At 37.1% G+C, this 23622-nt stretch overlaps 1 long non-coding RNA gene across 1 annotated transcript in view; it reads left to right on the top strand.

Annotated features, from left to right (window-relative positions):
• Positions 1-2675: 2675 nt before the first annotated feature.
• Positions 2676-23622, top strand: part of LOC128778814 (uncharacterized) — a 147125-nt gene continuing 126178 nt past the window's right edge. The window contains exon 1 of the long non-coding RNA XR_008424532.1: positions 2676-2768. This is a non-coding gene — a long non-coding RNA (uncharacterized LOC128778814). The remainder of the gene's footprint in view (positions 2769-23622) is intronic.

Raw genomic sequence — 23622 nt, 5'->3', positions numbered from 1 at the left:
TGCTATTGCTGGGTCATAGGGTAGGTCTATTTTTAATTTTCTGAGGAACCTCCACACTGCTTTCCAGAGCGGCTGCACCAATTTGCATTCCCACCAACAGTGCAAGAGGGTTCCTGTTTCTCCACATCCTCTCCAGCATCTATAGTCTCCTGATTTCTTCATTTTGGCCACTCTGACTGGCGTGAGGTGGTATCTGAGTGTGGTTTTGATTTGTATTTCCCTGATAAGGAGCGACGTTGAACATCTTTTCATGTGCCTGTTGGCCATCCGGATGTCTTCTTTAGAGAAGTGTCTATTCATGTTTTCTGCCCATTTCTTCACTGGGTTATTTGTTTTTCGGGTGTGGAGTTTGATGAGCTCTTTATAGATTTTGGATACTAGCCCTTTGTCCGATGTGTCATTTGCAAATATCTTTTCCCATTCCGTTGGTTGCCTTTTAGTTTTGTTGGTTGTTTCTTTTGCTGTGCAGAAGCTTTTTATCTTCATAAGGTCCCAGTAATTCACTTTTGCTTTTAATTCCCTTGCCTTTGGGGATGTGCCGAGTAAGAGATTGCTACGGCTGAGGTCAGATGGATTTTATTTTTAAGCCTCAAGCTCATTGTTTTCAGAACGCATCTGCTAAGATAACCTAGTCCTAACTGGGAATGACAAACAGTCCTCTAGGTAGATTCTCAAAACAGAGGAAAGGAAAACGTTACGGCAGCTAAGCCTTGCTGTCACCTAACTTTTGTGTCTAGCTTGAACTTCATTCTCATTCAGTCTTTCTCCCTCTGTGATCAGTGCCAGAGTAGTCAGGTTGTAATGCCAACGTCTCCTTGGGCCTCAGTGAGAAAACTACGCAAAAATATGTCTGATAGGTTTGTTGTGGGGAATATTGAACAGAATTGGTGGCCTGATCTTTTTTGAGTGCGTGTCCCTATTTAAAAAAGCAAAAACAAAAACAAACTCCCTAAACAATATACAGCATTGTTTTGTTTTGAGCAAAATTCTTACCATATTTTCCTATAAAGAAAAGCACTGGTTTCATATTGTATTGTCTTATCATATACTTTAGACCAGTTTGGAAAATTGATTATTTATGCTATAGAGTCTGGGTTACACCATTTACACGCAAACACACACACACACACACACACACACACACACACACACACACACATCCCACTAGTTGCTGAAAAATAATGGCATCCAGGCATCACTAAGAAGATAATATCTTTAGGATCTGCTAATTCCTTAAACAATTATCCTCAGTTTGGAAACTGAGCAAGTCTAAACTATGTTTGGCTCCATATGATTTTTCCACATGATTTTACCCTTCCTCTATATTATTTAAACTATCATATAATTTCAAATTTCGTATCAAAAATGAATTTATATTTGAATCAACAGTACCTTATTAAGTGGTGGCACATACTGTTTAAAAAGACCCCCTTAAAATAAGAAGTTTCATTTAGTTAAATGTAAGAAAAACAAAGATAGTCAAACCTGTGATTAGAACCTGCGATGTCACATTATCTAAGAGTGTTCCTTGACTAAACCAGACATACTTTAATGATCGGTCAAATCAGTTTCCAGAGAAAGGTATTGCTCTGTTATTAAAGGGGATGATTAAATTGCCTTTGGGAACATCACAGAATCCATAGTAAAGTTCACTTCGTGCACTGATCACAGGGAACTTGATCTTGGCATTCTGTGGTGCTTTGCATACTTTAAAGGTTGACCGTGAAGTGAAATTCATTCAACAACTTCTGGCAGCATGTCCTGGGAATGAGATAGCTTAAGTCTTTGTAAATCACCCAAAAAGAAGCAGAATGTGACTGCAATGATGGGTGTTGGTGGTTTGTTTTTGTTTTCAATACACAAAAAAAATGGCACCTCTTCCAAATGCCTCCTGTGTGAATGTTCAAAATGAACTTGAGGAACTCTACAATATATTCACTGTAAAAGAGTCAAGAATTATTATTATTTTTTTAAATGCAAAGCACTAGATTTAACTTAGACATATTCAGTAGAACAAATAAAAACAAAAGATCTTTTTAAAAAGGAGCAAATCATGGCTACTGTTGGGGAAAACTCTGAATATCCCCGGTAGGCTCTCATTTAATGTGAACTGTTGTTTGATATTTTTTTATGACAACATACACTTGCAAAAAACAACCCTATGTATATTTTATTGTGTGACTCTTAATAGGCTGAAAATATTTTTTTAAATTTATTTTTATTTTTATTTTTTTTCAATATATGAAATTTATTGTCAAATTGGTTTCCGTACAACACCCAGTGCTCATCCCAAAAGGTGCCCTCCTCAGTACCCACCCCCCTCCCTCCCACACCCCATCAACCCTCAGTTTGTTCTCAGTTTTTAAGAGTAAAAGAGTCAAGAATTATAAAACACTTAGGATTCATGAAGGAAAAAATATCATAAATCTATAGTGATGCCCCAGATTCACTGAAGAATCTAAGAATGGAAGCAATAAGAGCTAACACTTATATGATACTTATTATGTGCCAGATACTGTTTTTAAGTGCTTTATGTGAATTAATTTTTTCAACCTTCCAAAGAGCCCCATGAGGTGGTTATTTTATTTTTTTTAAGACAGTAATAAGGCAGAGGTCACACAACTAGTAAGTGGCAGAGCTGTAATGTGAATTTTCTTCTGATGCAAGATGGTACATCCAGATGGACTGGTAAAAATGGAGCACTGCCAAGCAAACCCCAAGAAAATGTCCAGCCTCAACATGAAGTTTTACTGGCTTCTGAGGAAGTGGTAAGTTTGCAAGTATCATCACAGAATTAAATGCATTCTTAAGAACTAATGTCTCAGCGAGGCATTCGGGGAAGAAACTGGACTGATTTCTAAGGTAAGTCTACCACTAAGTATCTATAGATATTGGGTCTGAACCTGTCGTTTTCTGGAGCTCGGTTTCCTCATTTGTGAAGCATAAGGGCCGGACAACGTTTTCAAAAAGAGATTCTGTAATTCTTTTCTGAGACAAACCGGTTTAAACACATTGTGGTTTGGTGGGGAAATCTTTCTATCTATAAAGACCCTGTGGAGGACTTAACTGTAGTGTTTTCTGCCATTAAATGGATTCAGTGAAGGGACTTGACCAGTATTCAGAGATGTGTCAGCATTTTTGCCTTCTCTAAATTTTTCACCTGTGATACAGATTAAGGCAGAAAGGAAAGTGGCAATTGGGGGTTCAGGATAGGGTAGAGCAAACCCTTCTTGTTTGTCTTGGGGATAAGCTTCAACAATGGAGAAGAGGTTATTGACACTGGCAACGATGACATATTCGTATCTGAAATTCAGATCAAATGATTCAACCCTTCAGAGCATTCCCAAACAACGGCCTTTCCAACAGCATGAATCTGCAAACAGAGCCCAGCAGTTAATTTCAGTCAGCCGGCTTTGTTGGTATTGCTGCTTCAATCTTAGATTTACAGAGCCGTTTTTGATGAAGACAATAAAAGCCTCCTTTTGCTCCGGTGTTGCGTTATGCTGACACTTTATCAAAGCACATAGACAGAGGGTTGTTCTTAACCATATATAAAACGGAGCAACCTCACAAATCGTGCTTTAATATTGCACTGTGGAAACACCAAGGTTAAAAGGTAAATCTGTGGTGTAACCATATTGATTAATTGATGTAAGAAAGGTCAGGCTAATCTTTATCTTGCTTGAAAGACTTTAGCTCTACATGGCAGGTTTGTTGAAATGGTTCCTGTGTAAAAAGATAGGGGGGAAAAAAAGTGGAGTCTTACTGCAGAGAAAGTGGGGGAAATCTCATCAAATGATCACTTAGTGAAAGGTTAGTGAAAGGAGTCCTGATGCAAAGGAAATGGGGAGATCTCTTCAAGCAATCACTCAGAAGGTTAAACCACTAAAACTGGGACTGGAGGGTGAGTTATGTAGATTCCCCTATGTTTTTAATAGGCTTTGTTGGAAATACCTTTACCACTGAAACAATCATAGGAGAAGCAAAGACAGTGACTTTAGATAAGAGTCTTAGCCCTGCCCCAAAAAGACCAGAAAAAAGAGTTTCATACTCTTTTTTTCAATAAGACTGAAATCTCCTGAAGTAGAAGACCTGACTTCTCTGCCCCTCTGTTAAAAACAGACACATAATTTGTCCCATAAGATGGCTTCTGTATATCCAGAGCACGGGAAGAGGGAATTATCCCTTCCATGCAAAGATGCACAGACATGTAAAGAGCAGCTTGTTCAAACCTATTTTTGGAACAAGAGAGATAATGGGGTTTGAGAATTAAAATTTAGGATCCTGAGAAAACAGAAATATACAAATACAAATGAGGGAGGTCTAGGGGCTAAATCTGTAAATGGGGTTGGAGAAAAAGAAATCTAGGGACCAGGAGGACAGGCTACTGACCCTGAATTAAGCACTGTTGGATGAGAAGCAGGGCCTGAGCCAGGGAGGTGAGGAAGGGATGGAAGTGGGAGTGACTGTTGGAAAATTTTTCTCATTATGCTCATACCTGAAATGAACCTGAATAGGATAGGCTATGATGTAGTCACAGGCACACCCAGAAACTTGAGAGGCTTACTATAATAAAAATTTATTTTTGGCTTGTGCAAAGTCCATGTAGCTGGGTGATAACTCTTGCATCTTACAGCTACAGCATTTGGGCCATGTGATCTCATCCCATCAGTGAGATGCCTAGAAGATCCATTAGATGTTTTGAAAAAGAGATTTGGAAGTAGGCTACCATTATCTTATATCCAAATGTCCTGGGTGCAGTCACAAAGCCTTGAACTAGCCACAAAGGAGACTGGGAAATAGACCATAAAAGTTACTTGTCTAGGTAAACCTAGGTGTTTAGGTTTTCATAAAGAAAAATTTCCAAAGACTGCATTGTTAAATATAGGATGTTTAGAGAACTTCATTGCTATTCTTTCTGACACTGAGGGCAGATGATTGGACTCATTTTTCTGTAAGTTCTATTCTTTATATAATTATATACTTCTACAACTGTATAAGCTTTTTCTTTGCAGGGAAAAAATGAAAAGTAAGCTATGTGTTGGAATTATTTTCTTACCAAACTACTTTAATTATCCTTTTATTTATTGGCCATGGCTACTTCCTACAGTAGGTAGTGAAACTTTTATGTTAAGGAAGCACACACATACAAAAAAGGATGGAATAAGAAATTAAATTTATTTTATTTACAAATTTACCCATTGTGTATCCTAGGTCAATATTATTAATAATAAACACCTGAAGGCATAAATCATAATTTGGTATTAATCCATATGTAAAATATAAGATTTAACCTTAACATAGTCATTGAAGGGAATTCTGATAGGTTGTGTGTTACACATTATGCATTTTTGTGTTATTGGCTTCCATATATGTTAATAGATGGTAATTATATGCTTTTCATTTGGACAGCGCTTATCCAAAAACGATTTAATATTCGCACATCTAATGGGTCACATGTGGCTATTGATCATTTGGATCAGAGTTCAATTTGGACTGCTGCTGGTTAGATTAGAAATTGTAATCATGGAAAAAGATAAATTATAAGGTCTCTGCAGATCAGTTTTATTTTTAGATTAGATGGGCTTTTAGACATGAAACAGCAAGATGAGGAGGTTAGGGAAGATCTATAGTGTTGTCATTAATGTGAGTTTTCTAAGAAATACATTCAGAGATCTTCTGTACCCTTTCCACCATTTTGTCAGGAATGTGAAATTTATAGGGAATGACATATCATGATAATAAAGATGGTGACAAACATCCATAAATTATTTGTGAATTATAACTTTAAGGACTAAAGGCAAAAGAAAGATATTTATTTTGTAAATATACATTTTGATGTAGTAAATCAAATATGCTATTAAAGTTACGCAGTTTTTAATATATAGAGATTTGGTCTGTATTAGAGGACATCTAAGTGAAGATTAATCTATTTGAAACAGATCTCTGGTGACTTCAGTATTAAAAGGATTTTTATCTTTGCTTTAAAAAAACTCTTTTTCTTTGGGTCTAATTATAAAAGAAATGCATTCTCATTTAGAACATTTGGAAAATTAAGAAAAGCTATTCAACCAAACAAAAAACATTCACCATCCAACAACCCAGACATATTACTGTTAACATCTTGAAGTATCTTATTTATTACTTGCCTTTGATTTTTTTTATGAAATATTTCAAATATATAAAAATACAGAAAATGATATAACCAAACAACACACATCCACCACTGAGACTTAAATATCTTAACTTTTTGCTATATTGACTTCAGATCTCTTATTAAAAAATAAATAGGGAGGGAGGTAGGTGGGAAGAGGGATGGGTTAAATGGGTGATGGGTATTAAGGAGGGCACTTATGATGAGCACTGGGTGTCATATGTAAGTGATGAATCACTAAATCCTACACCTGCAAGTAACATTACACTGTATGTTAACTAACTGGAGTTTAAATAAAAACTTGGAAGAAAAATAAACCAAAACCAAAAATAAAATATTACAGACCTATATAGATACATACTCTATTTATTTCTCCTTCCTCCCTTTTCTAGAATTATTATTGTGAAATTTCCATTTTGCCATTTTCATGTATATCATCCATAAACAACATGTATAGTTGTTTATGTTTACATATTTACATAAACAACATTTAGAATTGTTCTATATTTACAAAGTATATAAATGTTATTGTCATCATCATTGTCATCATCATCATTTCATAACAGTGAACACTTATTAAATATTTACTGTCAGGCACTATTCTAAAGCATATTGTACATATTAACCTTAGAAGGCAGGTGCTACTATTAATTTTACAAATAAGGAAATTAAGTCACAAAGAGGTTAATTAACATGCCCAAGGTCATACCCCTGCTCTTTTTTAACTTGCTTTTCTCATGCAACAAAGTGTTTTGAGATGTATTCATGTAGATATGTAGTTCATTCATTTTAATTGCTGTGTAGTATTCCATTCTATGCATGTCGTAGTTGACCTGTTCCCCTACTGATAGACAGAACTTTGAATATTCTTTAAGTATCCCTTGTTCATATTTGTGGAACATTTTCTAGGGGAGTTACTTAGAAGTTGAAGTCCTAGGTTATACATTATGCACATTTTAAATTCTGTATGATTATGGAGAATTTCATATATTGATCTTACAGCTATCTCATTGCTTTGCTAAACTTTGTTATCAATTTAATTATGTGTATTCTCTGCTATGCTGACAATTATATATTCTGTGAATAGTAACAGTATTTTTTCTTCCACTGAAATTTTATATATTTTATTTTTTTTTCTTCTCTTATTGTATTGGCAAAGGTACCTAGTTCAATTTGAAGGAGGGATGGTGACAGAATCCCTGGCTATTTCCTAATTATAAAGGCAGTGCGCTATTAAGTGTGTGTTTGTTGCTGGCTTGCAATAAGTATACCTTATCAGATTGAAGAAGCTTCCTCTATTTCTTGTTTGCTATAGATTTGTTGGGTCTCATTGAGTATTTTTCTGAACCTTTCAAGAGTTTGGTTTTTCTCTTTCTGTTAACGTGGAAAGTTACATTAGTACAATTCCTGAAGTTTATTAATCCATGTATTCCTGGAACAGTATTTAGTCATGATATTTTAATTTTTATGACATTGCTGGTATTGTTTTCTAATATTCCATTCAGAGGTTTTACATTTATATTAAAAAATATTTGTATATAATTTTACTTTCTTGAATTATCTTATATACATTGCTGGTATCAAGATTTTTAGCTATATGGAATGAGCTGGGAACTTTGCCTTTTTTCCCTTATTTTTTGGAATAGTTTGCATAATATTAAAATTACATATTACTTGAAGTTGTGGTAGAACTTGTCTATAAAACTATTAGAGCAAGCTTTTAGGGGAGATAGTAGTGGAGATTTTTAATTACTGATTATACCTGTTAAATGGTTATAAGGCTGTTAAGTTTCTCTATTTATTACTGAGCTAGCAGTAGTAAGTTATAGTTTTCTAGTCAATTTTCTAGTTTGTCTGAATTTTCAATTTTTTTAAGAGAAAATTTTTCATACCTTCACTTTGCAATTTGAAACATCTTTATCTGTTATTATCCTCCTTCTTTTATTCCTAACATTGATGTATCTTTTCTCTTTTATTTATTTATATATTTATTTTAGAGGGAAAGAGAGATCACATGAGCAAGGGAGAGGGGCAGAGGGAGAGGAGAGAGAATCTTTTTTTAAAAAAATTATCTTTAAAAATTTAAATCCAAGTTAGTTAACATGTAGTGTAATAATAATTTCAGGAATAGAATTTAGTGGTTCATCACTCACATATAACACCCAGTGTTCATCCCAACAAGTGTCCTCCTTTATAAATGCCCATCACCCCATTAGCCCTTCCCCAAACCCAGCACCCTACCAGCAACCCTCAGTTTTTCCTCTGTATTTAAGAGTCTCTTATGGTTTGTCTCCTGCTCTGGTTTTATATTATTTTTTTCTTCCCTTTTGTTTATCTGTTTTGTATCTTGTATTCCATATATGAGTGAAATCATATGATATTTGTCTTTCTCTGACTTGTTTCGCTTAGCATAGTACACTCTAGTTCCATACACATTTTTTCAAATGGCAAGATTTCATTCTTTTTGATCACCTAGTAATATTCCGTTGTGTATATATATACATCACATCTTCTTTATCCATTCATCAGTTGATGGACGTTTGGACTCCTTCCATACTTGAACTATTGTTGATAGTGCTGCTGTAAACATTGGAGTGCCTGTGCCCCTATGAATCAGCACTCCTTTATCCTTTGGATAAATACCTAGTAGTGCAATTGCTGGATCATAGGATGGTTCTATTTTTAATATTTTGAGGAACCTCCATACTGTTTTCCAGAATGGCTGCACCAGTTTGCATTCCCATCAGTGGTGCAAAAAGGTTCCTCTTTCTCTGCACCAATGTCTGTTGTTGTCTGAGTTGTTAGTTTTAGCCAATCTGACAGGTATAAGGTGGTATCTCATTGTGGTTTTGATTTGTATTTCCCCGATGATGAGTGAAATTGAGCATCTTTTCATGTGTCTGTTGGCCGTCTGGATGTCTTCTTGGGAAAGTGTCTATTCATCTCTTCTGCCCATTTCTTCACTGGATTATTTGTTTTTTGTATGTTGAGTTTGATAAGTTCTTTATAGATTTTGGATACTAACCCTTTATCTGATATTTCATTTGCAAATATCTTCTTTCATTCCATCAGTTGCCTTTTAGTTTTGTTGATTGTTTCCTTTCCTGTGCAGAAGATTTTTATCTTCATGAGGTCCCAGTAGTTCATTTTAATGAACTTTTAATTCCCTTGCTTCCAGAGACATGTCAAGTAAGAAGTTGCTGCAACAGGGGTCAAAGAGGTTGCTGCCTGTTTTCTCCTCTGGGATTTTGATGGCTTCCTGTCTTATGTTTAGGTCTTTTATCCATTTTGAGTTTATTTTTGTGTATTGTGCAAGAAAGTGGTCCAGGCTCATTCTTCTGCATGTCGCTGTCCAATTTTCCCAACACCATTTGTTGAAGAAACTGTCTTTTTTCCATTGGATATTTTTTCCTGTTTTGTCAAAGATTAGCTGGCCATATGTTCGTGGGTCAATTTCTGGTAACTGGGTTCTCTGTTCTGTTCCATTGATCTATGTGTCTGTTTTTGTGCCAGTATCATACTGTCTTGATGATTACAGCTTTGTAGTACAGCTTAAAGTCTGGAGTTGTGATGCCTCTAGCTTTGGATTTGTTTTTCAATATTTCTTTGGCTATTCAGGGTCTTTTATGGTTCCATACAAATTTTAGTATTGTTTGTTCTAGTTTTGTGAAGAATGCTGATGTCATTTTGATAGGGACTGCATTGAATATATAGATTGCTTTGGGTAGTATTGACATTTTAACAAAATTTGTTCTTCTAATCCATGAACATGGAATGTTTTTCCATTTTTTTTGTGACTTCCTCAATTTCTTTCATAAGCTTTTCAGTGTATAGATTTTCCACCTCTTTGGTTAGGTTTATTCCTAATAATAATTTATTTATTTTTGGTGCAATTGTAAATGGGATTGATTCCTTGATTTCTCTTTCTGCTGCTTCATTATTGGGGTATAGAAATGCAACTGACTTCTGTACATTGATTTTATATCCTGTGACTTTGCTTAATTCATGTATCAGTTCTAGCAGGTTTTTGGTGGAGTCTTTTGGGTTTTCCACATAGAGCAGAAAATCAGCTAGGAAACAGTGGCTCTGAATGACACACTGGACCAGATGGACTTAACAGATATATTCAGAGCATTTCATCCTAAAGCAGCAGAATACACATTCTTCTCAAGTGCACATGGAACATTCTCCAGAATAGATCACATACTGGGTCACAAATCAGCCCTCAACAAATACAAAAAAGATGGAGATCACACCTTGCATATTTTCAGAACACAACACTATGAAACTTGAAATCAACCACAAGAAAAAATTTGGGAAGACCATGAATATTTGGAGATTAAAGATAATCCTCTAAAAGAATGAATAGGTTAACCAATAAAGTAAAGAGGAAATTTAAAAGTACATGGAAGCCATTGAAAATGAAAACATGACAGCCCAAAACCTCTGGTATGCAGCAAAGGCAGTCATAAGAGGGAAGTATATAGCAATCCCAGCCTTCCTCAAGAAGGAAGAAAGGTCTCAAATACACAACCTAACCTTACACCAAAAGAGCTGGAAAAAGAATAGCAAATAAAGCCCAAAATCAGCAGGAGAAGGGAAATAATAAAGATTAGAGCAAAAATCAATGATATTGACAGCAAAAACAAAACAAAACAAAACAACTGGTAGAACAGATCAATGAAACCAGGAACTGGATCTTTGAAAGAATTAACAAAATTGATAAACCCCTATCCATATTGATCAAAAGGAAAAAAGAAAGGACCAAATAAATAAAATCATGAATGAAAGAAGAGAGAAACACAAACAATATTAAAGGAATATTATGAGCAATTATATGCTAACAAATTGGGAAATCTGGAAGAAATGGGAAAATTCCTAGAAACATATAAACTACCAAAACTGAAACAGGAAGAAGTAGAAAATTTGAGCAGACCAGTAAAGAAATTGAATCAGTAATCAAAAATCTCCCAACAAACTAGCGTCCAGGGCTGGATGGCTTTCCAGGGGAATTCTATCAAACATTTAAAGAGTTAACACCTATTCTTTTGAAACTGTTCCAAAAAATAGAAATGGAAGGAAAACTTCCAAACTCATTTTATAAGCCACATTATCTTAATTCCAAAACCAGACAGAGACCCCACTAAAAAGGAGAACTACAGACCAATTTCCCTGATGAACATGGAAGCAAAAATTCTCAACAGATACTAGCAAACTGTAGCCAACAATACATTAAAAGAATTATTCATCACGATCAAGTGGGATTTATTCCTGGGATGCAGGGCTGGTTCAATATCCACAAATCAATCAATGTGATACATCACATTAATAAAAGAAAGGATAACCACATGATCCTTTCAATAGATGCTGAAAAAGCATTTGACGAAATACAGCATCCTTTCTTGATAAAAACCCTCAAGAGAGTAGGGATAGAAGGATCATACTTCAAGATCATAAAGGCCATATACGAAAGACCTGCTGCTAACATCATCCTCAATGGGGTAAACTGAAAGCTTTCCCCATAAGGTCGGGAACACAACAAGGTTGTTTACTCTGACTACTGTTATTGCACATAGTGTTGGAAGTCCTAGCCTCAGCAATCAGACAACACAAAGAAATAAAAGGCATCCAAATCGGCAAGGAGGAAGTCAAACTTTCACTTTTCACAGATGAGAGAGAGGATCTTAAGCAGGCTGTGGAGCCGCATCCAGGACTTGATCCCACAACCCTAGGATTATGACTTAAGCTGAAACCAAGAGTTGGACACTCAACTGACTGAGCCACCCAGGTGCCCCTATCCTTTATTCTTAATTAATCTTGCCAAAGGACTGACAATTTTATTCGTGGATATGACAACCCCCAAAGAACCTATTTGTATGATTTAAAACCTCCTCACGGGCACCTGGGTGGCTAAGTTGCTTAAGCATCTGACTTTGACTCAGGTCATGATCTCATGGTTTATTGGTTCAAGCCCCACATTAAGGTCTCTGCTGTCAGTGCAGAGCCCACTTGGGATCCTCTGTCTCCCTCTCTTTCTACCCCTCTGCCCTCCCCCCCACCGCCAATAAACATTAAAAAAAACCCAAAAACCTCCTGAGATTTGGTGAGCTGAGGCTTGACTTTAGCCTCCAAAAGGGTTATAACCTTTGTCCATTCACGTTTTTTAGGAAGCTCACAAACCCAGGATCCCTGGAATGAAGGAGAAGCTAGATAGTATAAACTAGTATCACAAACAGTGTGGTAGATCTCCCAATCCACATTCTCTTGTGTAATCTGACCTCCCCCATCAAGGGAACACTCTTTCATGTGGAGAGGGAATTTATTTCTTGAGTCCCTTGAATCTGAGTGGGCTCTGTGACTGCTTTGACCAATAGAATATGGCAGTAATGTCCCTGTACCAGTTCCAGGTATAGCTCTTAACTGGCCTACATGCTTGTTTCTTGCCTCTTGGAAGCCAGCCACCATGTAAGAAATGTGACTATCCTGAGACTGCTATGAGAGAGAGAGAAAGGCCAACAAGCACCAAGGTGCCAGGCCTGTGAATGAGAAAGCCATTGTGGATGGCCAACCAAGTCTAGCTTTTAGATGCCTCCAACTCTAGTCCTATCTGACTATAATGCATGGGAGACTCTAAGCAAGAATTACCCACTGGAGCCTATTCAAACTACAGAAATTTGAGTCATGATAATTATTTGTTCTTTTAAGCTTCTAAATTTAGAGTTGATATGTAGCCATAGATACCTAGAACAAGTAGCTATTGTGAAAATCCTCTCCCTCAGCCTTCTTCTAATGAAAACTCCCATCTTTAACAGGATAAATATACTTAAGACAAACAGAGATGCCCAGATCATTAAGAGATTATTGGATGCCAGCTCTGAGGTGACACTATTCCCTAAAGTTCCCAGAATGTCACTGTGATACCCACCCTCAAAGTAGAGTCATATGGACATTGGGTGATAAATAGAGGGTTGACCCAAGTCCATTTAACAGTGGGCCCAGTGAGTCTGAAATTACCCCATAGATGTTTTCTGAGTTTCTTTTGTATCATATGTCAGTGTTGTATTATTTAAAGCTGATAAATCAAGGAATAGATGTAAATTTTATAATGCTATAAAACTATATTACTTAAAGGTATAAAAATTGTAATAATGTAACTAAGATCAAAGGGAAAAGAAGGTAGTTACCAGGAAACAGAATGATAGGAGTTTCTTCATCATTTATAGTAGTAAGTAATTATTTATTAAGGAAATAGAAGATTAAACTAGTTATATGTTGTTAGATTAAAATTAAAAGGTAATACTCATGTACTGTTTACCTGGTTCTAAGTGGTTTACAACTACTAATTCATTTAATCTTCACAATGATCCTTTGATGTAGGTATTATTACTTATGCTATTTTATAGATGAGGAGACTGAGTCAGGGAAAGGTTAAATATAACTAGCCCAAAGCAAGGATGTAAATAGTTATAATGTTAGCCATTGTAAGAATCCAAAAACAGACAACAAATCTAGTTGGCAGTCATAGTCTCCAGACTTACTCTTCCTTTCCTGATAATTTGGAGCTGATATCCTAGGCACACTGCACAGGTTCTTGTTCATTTCTTATGGGAGGGCATGTTTCTCTGTGCATTTTCAGACTGCCTTGTGTTGTGGGTGGGGTATTACTTTGCGCTAATGTGTGGGAGTTCTGATGTCCATTTTGGGAGAGAAGACAGAAGTCGCGGCTCCTTTAATGTGGAGGTCAGAAAAACAAAGTGATGGTGACATCGGATGATATTGAGTTTGTGGCCACACTTTCATTACTGTCCTGTCTAAAGAAGGGAATTTTTCCCTTTCCTCTCAGAGTTTTTAAAAGCTTTATAGTTACAGTGAAGAAAACTCTTTGCTCCACACCTTTGACACTAAAACAGTAAAGAATAATATGCTCAGGTACTAATCCTGGGATAATCTTGTAACTGTCTCTCTAATTGAAGTAAGAAGGATATTAAACCTGGGAAACATGTCATGGATAACAAAACATTCTTGGCTTTGCAGTTCATAGGATGAGTTGGTACCAATTATAGCTTCCCCCCCGCCCCACCCTCTAATAACATTCAATATAATGGAAGCCAAGGAACCTACCAACCCAATATGCTTTTTCAACACATTCACTCAGCAAGTAGACTTAATTTCAAGTTCATTTTTACATGGATCATTTACAGTGTTAATTTGTGAGTTTGCACCGTGATTGCTTTTTTCTCTTTGGCATCACAGTTATTGGTTACAAAGTGAGTTAATTAATTTTGTCATTTAATTGTTGCTGTACTTCTCTCTCTCTTTTTTTTTTTTCCCTAAAGCAGTGCTTATTATTTTGTCATCACTTGCTAGACTAGATCAGGTCCTTCTCTTTGATTTTTTTAAAGATCTCTGTGCATACAGCTGCTTTGGCAAGTCAAGAATCAAACTGACAGCCCATTGGAAAGGCACACCCTGTCACAAGTCTAAAGAGGCACAGAGTGACAGTTCCCAGGCTCAAGTTCAAGGATTGCCTCTCAGTCTTCTTTGGCTGGCTAGGATCTTGGCTGTTGTAGGGTGCTGATACCAGACAGCAGAGGGCCTAAGTAACAAAAACAAGGCCCAGTGAGGTAATTGGGCCTGAAAGAATGTTTGCCTATCCCACAGACTTCTCTGCAACAGGCAGCCAAATTTAATATATCCTATGAGAGCCTGGGCATACACACTGTTTGCTTTCTCCTAGTTGATTTCTGAAAGTTCTGTTGTTGTTGTTGTTGTTGTTGTTATTTTTGCTGTAGACTTCTCTGGAAGAATGGCATGGAAGTCATCTTTTTTTTTTCTCTTGTGTTATAACTTACTATGGCTCATCAAGGCAGGAAACATCTAGAAATTAAAACTCAGTGAGAGCTGAAGAAGTGAAAGTACTACTGGGTATCTTTTTTTTTTTTTTTTTAAATTTACATCCAAGTTAGTTAGCATATAATGCAATAGTGATTTCAGGAGTAGAATCTAGTGATTCATCCCCTACATATAACACCCAGTGCTCATCCCAACAAGTGCCCTCCTTAATGCCCCTTTCCCATTTAATCTATCCCTCCATGCACAACCCCTCCAACAACCCTCAATTTGTTCTTTATATTTAAGAGTCTCTTATGTTTCCCCCATCCCTGTTTTTATATTATTTTTGCTTCCCTTCCCTTCTGTTCATTTGTTTTGTATCTTAAATTCCACATGAGTGAAGTCATATGATACTTGTCTTTCTCTGACTAATTTCATTCAGCATAATACACTTTAGTTCCATCCATACTGTTGCAAATAGCAAGATTTCATTCTTTTTGATTACTAATACTCCATTGTACATTATACACCACATCTTCTTTATCCATTCATCTGCTGATGGACATTTGGGCTCTTTCCATACCTTGGCTATTGTCGATAGTGCTGCTATAGACATTGGGGTGTGTGTGCCCCTTTGAAACAGCACACCTGTATCCTTTGTCCTTTGTATAAATACCTAGTAGTGCAATTGCTGGATCGTAGGGTAGTTATATTTTAATTTTTTGAGGACCTTCCATACTGCTTTCCAGAGTGGCTGGAAGCTAGATAGTAGCATTTTGCATTCCCACCAGCAATGCAAAAGAGATCCTCTTTCTCGGCATTCTCACCAACATCTGTTGTTGCCTGAGTTGTTAATGTTAGCCATTCTGACAGGTGTGAGGTGGTATCTCATTGTGGTTTTGATTTGTATTTCCCAGATGATGAGTGACATTGAGTATTTCTTCATGTGTCTGTTGGCCATCTGGATGTCTTCTTTGGAGAAGTGTCCATTCATGTCTTTTGCCCGTTTCTTCACTGGATTATTTGTTTTTTGGGTGTTGAGTTTGATAAGTTCTTTATAGATTTTGGATACTAGCCCTTTATCTGATATGTCATTTGTAAATATCTTCTCCATTTCTGTTGGTTGCCTTTTATTTTTGCTGATTGTTTCCTTTGCTGTGCAGAAGCTTTTTATCTTGATGAGGTCCTAGTAGTTCACTTTTGCTTTTGTTTTCCTTGCCTCTGGATACGTGTTGAGTAAGAAGTTGCTGTGGGATAGGTCAAAGAGGTTTTTTTCCTCCTTTCTCCTTGAGGATTTTGATGGCTTCCTATCTAAAATTTAGGTCTTTCATCCATTTTGAGTTTATTTTTGTGTATGGTGTAAGAAAGTGGTCCAGACGGTTCATTCTTCTACATGTCACTGTCCAGTTTTCCCAACTCCATTTGCTGAAGAGACTGTTTTTATTCCGTTGGATATTCTTTCCTGCTTTGTCAAAGATTAGTTGGCCATATGTTTGTGAGTCCATTTCTGGGTTCTCTATTCTGTTTCATTGATTTATGTGTCTGTTTTTGTGGTAGTGCCACACTGTCTTGATGATTACAGCTGTGTAGTACATCTTGAAGTCAGGAATTGTGATGCCTCCAAATTTGATTTTCTTTTACATTTGCTTTGGCTATTTGGGTCCTTTTCTTGTTCCATAAAAATTTTAGGATTGTTTGTTCTAGCTCTGTGAAGAATGCTGATGCTATTTTGATAGGGATTGCATTGAATATGTCGATTGCTTTCGGTAGTATCAACATTTTAACAATATATGTTCTTCCAATCCATGAGCATGGCATATTTTTCCATTTTTTGTGTGTGTCTTCTTCAGTTTCTTTCATAAGCTCTCTATCGTTTTCAGAGTATACATTTTTCACCTATTTGGTTAGGTTTATTCCTGGGTATTGTATGGTTTTTGGTGCAGTTGTAAATGGGATCGATTCCTTGATTTCTCTTTCTGCTGCTTCATTATTGATGTACTACTGGGTATCTTTGAGGGATTATTCACAGTCCCTGTTTTCAGCTGCTGTTATTGGTGCACCTGCAGCTAAATGAGAAAGGCAGACATCAAACTTTGGTTTAGATTCTTCAAATTGGAGTTAGTGGGGGCATAATCTACTCAAAGATGAGAATATCAGTTCTCAAAAATAAAGGATAAAAATGATTTTTCAGAGGTAGTAGTCTGGGTACAGAACAATGTTATGGGGCACGTGGGTGGCTCAATTGGTGGAGGGTCTGACTCTTGATTTTGGCTCAGGTCATGATCCCAGGGTCATGGGATCAAGCCTCATGTGAGGCTCTGCACTGAGCATGAAGCCTGTTTAAGATTCTCTCTCTCTCTCTCTCTCTCTCTCTCTCTCTGTCCCCCTCTGCCCCTCTTCCTGCTTATACTCTCTTCTCTCTCCAAAAAAAAAAAAGTTACATTTACCTGTAGCAAGGGGCAGGTCACATGGGATTGATTCTCTTTATCCTCCCCTTAAACCCCATTTAGTGGAGGAGGTGGTTTGGAGTTTAATACATTTCCAGAAAGACAGGTTTGTAGTCCATTTGGACTGCTATAGCAAAATACCACAGACTAGGTAGCTTATAAACAACTGAAATTTATTTTTCATAGTTCCAGAGGCTGGGAAGTTGAAGATCAAGTCTCTGGCACATTTGGTATCTGGTGAGAACTTTCTTCCTAGATGTCTGTCTTTTTCATGTAACCTCACATGGCAGAAGGATGAAGATCTCCCTGGGGTCTCTTCCAGTAGGGCACTAATTCCATTCATGAGAGCTCTGCATAGTACCTAATACCATCACTTTGGAGGATAGGATTTTAACATATGAATTTTGGGGTGACATAAATGTTCAGTCCATTGCAACAGGTTTCCTGGGTCACCCAGGGTTTTTTTCTTTATTTTTTGTAAGTTAAGGTATATTTTTACCCATCAAAATATATGATGGATCAGAATCCAGGACTGGATCTTACATGGTAAGGAATATGAAGCCCAGGGAGGATTAGAATCTGATTTTTTAAAAAAGGAGAGGAGCCTGTAATACTGAAAATCATGGTTTCCTAATTTTGTTGATGACAAAATTTATGGCAGAAAAAAGAGGATATTTGCCACATACATGGCTGCTGACCTGCAGAATGGTGACGGAAAGTTTGGGGAATCATCCTGGCAATTAGATGTCTATGCAGAAAGGTAGCTGCATAGACTTGTCCTTTCCTTAATCTGGAACTCTTGGTAGCAATTTATTCAACAGCTATTTTCTTTACTTCTTCCTTGCCACCGTAAGTTTATTTGGTTTAGCGGTCAGATGGCCATGGTCACCAGGAGAGTCCAGGCCCCATCCAAATCCCAGGGACTGAATCTTGTTAAGTCTATTTCTGTCATGATGAGTCTTGTCAGTGATCAGGAGTGGGATATGTGATGTAATTGTGGCCGATTGGTATACTTCTGTTGAAGGGGCCTGGGAGAAAGATTTTTTGATCTTTAAAAAAAGATGTGGGAGAAAGTTCAGTTGCTTTTCTGTCTCTAGTTCAGTCTGGGTGAGGAGGTGATTCTAGATCTTCTGCATCTGTTCTATAATTACTGGAGGAGCTAGTTAAGGGACCGGGCAGCATGTTAAAGATGGTAGAGTAGATAAACAGAAAGAAGCTGATCCCTTGAGGATGTCCCCGAAGAGCCAAAATAACCAGCCCCATAACCACTCTTCTTCCCAGCTTTTTGGGACATAAGATTATAAATTTTCTGATTTTTAGAAAATGTATTTTAATTGGGGTTCTTTTTTTTTAAAGTTTGTTTTGAGGTGGGGGAGGGGCAGAGAGACGGAGAGAGAATCCCAAGCAGGGTCCGTGCTGTCAGTGTGGAGGTAATTGGGGTCTTTCTATCTTTTAGTCAAAAATTATACAGTACCATTGTAGATAAATTATATATTCCATTCTTAGAATCAAATCAGAAACTTACACATGCAATCACTAGTCTGTTTTCTTGCTATTTAACCCACTAGGCATTGGTTTAGAGATTTTTCATTCATGGGTTCCTTCAGATAAATGGTTGTTGAGCCTTTACTAAAAGCACTGAAGATGGCACCATGAACCAAATCAATATTGTTCCTCCTTTCATGTGATTTATGATCTAGTGGAAAACAGAGATGTTGAACATGTGTAGTTAGAGTGAAATACCTTGTGGATTCAATGATGACTTTACTTGCAACATTAGCACTCACTCTTTCAGAATGTGCTTTGCCAAGGTGCTCACAGCCACAGCTGGAGGCCATGACACTCGGGTCTCACTGTGATCAGATTGCTGTGGTTGCTGGATTTTGTAGAAAGAACTGTAGGGTGGTAAGAGGAGACTGGCCAGCAGGTGCTCAGGGCTCTCTGTTTTCTCCTGGCCATTTTAATAAGTTTCAGTGTCTCCTTTCATGTTCTGCATTTGCCTTTTGGATTTGTCCATTGATAGTAAAAAAATTAAAATTAGAGTATATTAACAAAAACATATAAATGCAGTTCTTCGCAAACAGCATATAAGTTCAGGAATATTTACCTCTAACTAATCCTAATTAGCATTTGGGAGAGAATGCAAGCCAGATTTTAAGGAGGCAGTGTCTTCTATTAGTCAAGCTTTTCTTTCTGAAATTTCCCCACTCATGGTCTCTTTGCTTCCACTCTGCAAATATTTATTGAGTCTTGCTATGCCCTGGTGATGCAATGAATAAACCAGGGTGCGAACATATGAGTCTCCATTTCATCCATGAAGAGATTTATTGTCAGTTAAGAATCCAGGCTTGGGAGGCAGACAGCAGGTCTTTAATATTGATTCTGTCACTTATTAATTGTGAGGCCTTGAGTAAGTTGAGAGATGTGTTTGATTTCAGACTCTGTAAATAAAATTCTCAATAATTATAGTACTCATGACATAGCATTTATGGGGATTAAATGAGATAATGCAGGTATAACATTTAGCTAAGTGTCTGGCACATGGTATTGTTCAGTAAATGGTAACCACACTCAGAGATTAGGAATGTGCATTAGCAGCTGTAACACAAGGCAGCAAGCAGAAAGCCAATAAGAGCTAGAGGAAAAGTGCTGCATGAATTTAGAGGAAGGAGTCTCTGAGAAGATGATAGAAAGCCACTTTAAGGAGGAGGTGCCATTTGACCTGGGTTATCTCACCTCTGACTTAAAATTTGGCTTCCCTTTCTGTTTTGGCTAACCCTCCATTAGAGCCAGTACTCTCAAAACTATTCAGAGGCAGAGTCCATCTTGGTGAGGGCCATGTAACTTTTCTTTATCCCCTAAAAGCACCACTTACTTCAAGCAGCCAACTCCCTGAAAGCAGGCTTGATCACTGAGTGGAGAAGAGAATCAGATAGGGCAATCTGTCTCCATTACTAGAAAAACATTACATGTTCTTCACATAGATTGCTCCACTCATAGTACCAGATCAAAAATTCTGTGATTTAGAAGAGCCTTGTAACATTGAACAGATATTTTTGTTTCCCAGACCTTAATTCACTGATATTTAAAAATATCATATGGCAGGGGCTAAATGGGATATAGGATATATGTATTAAGCACAGTGCTTTGAGCAGAAGAGACACTTAAAAGGCATTATTTAAATATTTATAATCACAAATCCTATAATTTTTATTATATTAGTTTGCTGTTGCTTCCATAAAAGTTACCATAAATGTGGCAGCCTTAAACAATACAAATTTATTATCTTATGTTTTTATAGATTAGAGGTCCAACACAGGTTTCACCAGGATAAAATCGAAGTGTTGACAGGCTGCTGTGTTCCTTTCTGGAGATGTTAGAGGAAAATCTGGTTTCTGCTTATTTTTTTGATATTAAATATGATTTTTTGTCAAATTGGTTTCCATACAACACCCAGTGCTCATCCCAATGGGTGCCCTCCTCAATGCCCATCACCCACTTTCCCCTCTCCCCCAGCCCCATCAACCTTCAGTTTTTTTCTCAGTATTTAAGAGTCTCTTTTGGTTTGCCTCCCTCCCTCTCTGTAACTTTTTTCTTCCCTCTTCCACTCCCCCATGGTCTTCTGTTAAGTTTCTCAGGATCCACATAAGAGTGAAAACATATGGTATCTGTCTTTCTCTGCCTGACTTACTTCACTTAGCATAATACCCTCTAGTTCCATCCACGTTGCTACAAATGGCCAGATTTCATTCTTTCTCATTGCCAAGTAGCATTCCATTGTATATATAAACCGCATCTTCATTATCCATTCGTCAGTTGATGGACATTTAGGTTCTTTCCATAATTTGGCTGTTGTTGAAAGTGCTGCTATAAGCATTGGGATACAAGTGCCCCTGTGCATCAGCACTCCTGTATCCCTTGGGTAAATTCCTAGCAGTGCTATTGCTGGGTCATAGGGTAGGTCTATTTTTACTTTTTTGAGGAACCTCCACACTGTTTTCCAGAGCGGCTGCACTGGAAGAGCGGCTGTTTTCCATAGCGGCTGCAGTTAGCATTCCCACCAATAGTGCAAGAGGGTTCCCGTTTCTCCACATCCTCGCCAGCATCTGTAGTCTCCTGATTTGTTCATTTTAGCCACTCTGACCGGTGTGAGGTGGTATCTCAGTGTGGTTTTGATTTGTATTTCCCTGATGAGGAATGACGTTGAGCATCTTTTCATGTGTCTGTTGGCCATCTGGATGTCTTCTTTAGAAAAGTGTCTGTTCGTGTCTTCTGCCCATTTCTTCACTGGATTATTTGTTTTTTGGGTGTGGAGTTTGGTGAGCTCTTTATAGATTTTGGATACTAGCCCTTTATCTGATATGTCATTTGCAAATATCTTTTCCCATTCTGTTGGTTGCCTTTTAGTTTTGTTGATTGTTTCCTTTGCTGTGCAGAAGCTTTTTATCTTCATAAGGTCCCAATAGTTCATTTTTGCTTTTAATTCCCTTGCCTTTGGAGATGTGTTGAGCAAGAAATTGTTGCGGCTGAAGTCAAAAAGGTTTTTTCCTGCTTTTTCCTCTAGGGTTTTAATGGTTTCCTGTCTCACGTTCAGGTCCTTCATCCATTTTGAGTTTATTTTTGTGAATGGTGTAATAACTATAGAAAGCTTATGAAGGAAATTGAAGAAGATACAAAGAAACGGAAAAATATCCCATGCTCATGGATTGGAAGAATATTGTTAAAATATCAATACTACCCAAAGCAATCTATACATTCAAATCAAAATGCACCAGCATTCTTCTCAAAGCTAGAACAAGCAATCCTAAAATGTGTATGGAACCATAAAGGGCCCCAAATAGCCAAAGTAATTTTGAAGAAGAAGACCAAAGCAGGAGGCATCACAATCCCAGACTTTAGCCTCTACTACAAAGCTGTAATCATCAAGACAGCATGGTATTGGCACAAAAACAGAAACATAGACCAATGGAATAGAATAGAGACCCCGGAATTGGACCCACAAATGTATGGCCTAATCTTTGACAAAGCAGGAAAGAGTATCCAATGGAAAAAAGACGTCTCTTTAAAAAATGGTGCTGGGAGAACTGGACAGCAACATGCAGAAGAATGAAACTAGACCACTTGGTATCTGCTTATTTGAGTTATTAGTAGAATTCAGTCCCTTTTGGTTGTAGGAGTGAAATCTTTTCCTTGTGGGCTGCCAGTTAAGGGCTGTTTCAGCCTCTAGAAGCCACTCCACATTCTTTGGCTCTTGGCTCCCTTCCTCCCTGTCTTCACAGCCAGCAGTGGTGGGTCAGCTCCTCTTGCTTGGAATCTGTCTTCTTGAAGTCTGTCTCTCCAAAGCAGCCTACACAAATTCTCTGTCTTAGAAGACTGATGGGACTGGATTGGACCCACCCAGGGAGTCCAGGATAATCTCCCCATTTCAAGGTCTTACCCTTGATGACACTCACAATGTTCCTTTGCCACAAATGTGGCATAGCCATGGGTTCTGAGTGGAAATCTTTGGCGGGGGTGGTGTAATGCCTTTCACACTATCTTTTCATGTTAAGGAAAGCGAATTATGATCATGTCTTTTAATATCTTTATCTTGGGGTTCTCATTCTCTACTTCATTTTCTATCCCCAGCACATGCAACATTTCAATGGATCTTTATTTCCATGCAACAATCTTTATAGCATCTTCTCTTTTCATGCATGAATACCTTTTTTTCTCTATTAAAATTTTTTCTCTCCTCTTCCTTAAAACCAATTATTTTTTTTACTTACCAAATCTGTTATTATAGCTATCATTTTCATACCTGTTATATTTAGCTTTGTCCCTACTTTTCTATTAATTTTCTCTATCTTTTCAGTGTACAGCTTCTGCATCCTGGGTTCTTAGAGAGAATTGTTATTTTAAGGCTTCAGAGAAATGGATTAAGAGAAAGAGGAGAAATGCAATAATTGGAAAAACTTTCTGCTTTCCACCAACATGTTTTATTTCTTATTTTGTTTTCATTTTAATTTTTATTAGATTATTAATTAGAAAATTAATGTATTCTCGTTTTAATTGATGTAATATTAAATTAATAATAAAATAAATAATAACTACTGCTTAACTCCCACTAATTCCACACCTACTTAATGAAAGTTCACAATTTATATATCCTGTGTATCTTTCTACTCTTTTCTCTGTACTTATATAATG

This window comes from Panthera pardus, unplaced genomic scaffold, assembly GCF_024362965.1.
Source record: "Panthera pardus isolate Hobbes unplaced genomic scaffold, ASM2436296v1 HiC_scaffold_10, whole genome shotgun sequence".
In the NCBI taxonomy this organism is placed as follows: domain Eukaryota; kingdom Metazoa; phylum Chordata; class Mammalia; order Carnivora; family Felidae; genus Panthera; species Panthera pardus.
This window is presented reverse-complemented; position numbering and strand designations above follow the sequence as displayed.